Raw genomic sequence first — 1,696 nt, forward strand, 5'->3', positions numbered from 1 at the left:
GATAATTATTAGCAGTGTGACCTTGGACAAGTCACTTAACACACACACACACACACACACACACATACACAGAAATATGTAAAAAAAATTTCAGCTTCAGCTGAAATTAATTTTTTTTTTAGGTTTTTGCAAGGCAAATGGGGTTAAGTGGCTTGCCCAAGGCCACACAGCTAGGTAATTATTAAGTGTCTGAGACCAGATTTGAACTCAGGTACTCCTGACTCCATGGCCGGTGCTTTGTCCACTATGTCACCTAGCTGCCCCTCAGCTGAAATTAAAAAAAAAAAGCATAGGTAACAATCCAGATCTCAGACAAAGCAGAAGCAAAAAATAACTATAAAAGACAAAAGGAAGGAAAAAATATCTTACCAAAAGGTACTCCAGATAATGAAGTAATATCAATACTAAACATATATGCACCAAAATGATACAGTATCCAGATTTTTAGAGAGGTTAACTGAGTGACAGAAGACATAAACAGCAAAACTATACTAGTAGGGCACTTTAACCTCCCCCTCTCAAAACTAGATTAAGCTAATCACAAAATAAACAAGAAAAAACTAAGGAGGTGAATAGAATTTTAGAAAAGTTAGATGATAGACTTTTTTTTTCCCTGTAGAGGATAGACTTTATTGGACACAAACCAGTAGTTCCTGCTTCTTCAGCACCTTTGTGACTTTGTGGATTTTGCCCTCCATGTTCTTCTCGGCTTACTTGCATAGTTTTGTGAGCATGGAGCTTGGCTTTCTTCTTTCCTCTTCTCTTACAATGTAGCAGTCACTGCCTGATACTTCCAGACAACCTCATGGGCCAAGCACCCCAGACAAGCAAATTTTCTGGTGGGCTTCAGCCTGACCACCTTGAGAGCAGCTGGGACAACCATGCATTTTCACTTGTCCTGCAGTGGGGGGATGCCATCGAACACCTTCAGGTGCTCCTAGGGCAGCCTGGCCTCACTTGGTCTGGTGGGGGGAGCATGCCACTCACAGTCCTCCAGAAGATGTGGCTTGGGGCTTGCAAGTGGTCAGGGCCTCTATAGGCCTTTGTGTTCATTCGCTTTCAGATGAAGGACGGGTATTTCAATTTGTTCCTGTAGAAGTTGCCCGAGATGTTCATGCCTTTGCTTTAGACCATGATCATTTTCTGCCCCAGGAGCACTTACTTGGCCATGATGGCCGCCCCCAGGGATGGCCCTGCCTGTCCATCACCAGGACCTGCCCATCCATCATGGCTGACAACTGCCCTGGAAAAGGATTTGATAGCCTTCTAAAGAAAATTGACCGGGGATAGAAAGGAAAATACTTTTTCTTTTCAGTAGTACATGGCATATACAGGAAAAATTGACCCTGTTTTAGGGCATGAAAACTTCACAGTCAAATGAAGGCAAAAATAATAAATGCATCCTTTTCAAATCATGATGCAATAAAAATATATAATGTACCATGAAAAGATGGATTAAAAATCTAATCATAATCATAAAAATCTAATCTAATCATAAAGAAGAATGTATCAAACTGCAAATCATAGAAAAAATAATTTCATCAAAGATAATAAAAATAATGGCACAATATGTCAAAATTTAAAGAGTTGATTTTATGGGGGAAAAACAAAAATAGATAAACCTTTGGTTAATTTATTTAAAAAAGAAAGAAGAAAATCAAATTACCAGTATCAAAAATGAAAAGGGCGAATTAAC

At 39.2% G+C, this 1,696-nt stretch overlaps 1 pseudogene; it reads right to left on the minus strand.

Annotated features, from left to right (window-relative positions):
- Positions 1 to 629: 629 nt before the first annotated feature.
- On the minus strand, positions 630 to 1,229 carry LOC141512090 (large ribosomal subunit protein uL13-like; annotated as a pseudogene).
- Positions 1,230 to 1,696: the final 467 nt, after the last annotated feature.

The sequence above is a fragment of the Macrotis lagotis genome, chromosome 2 (assembly GCF_037893015.1).
Source record: "Macrotis lagotis isolate mMagLag1 chromosome 2, bilby.v1.9.chrom.fasta, whole genome shotgun sequence".
In the NCBI taxonomy this organism is placed as follows: domain Eukaryota; kingdom Metazoa; phylum Chordata; class Mammalia; order Peramelemorphia; family Peramelidae; genus Macrotis; species Macrotis lagotis.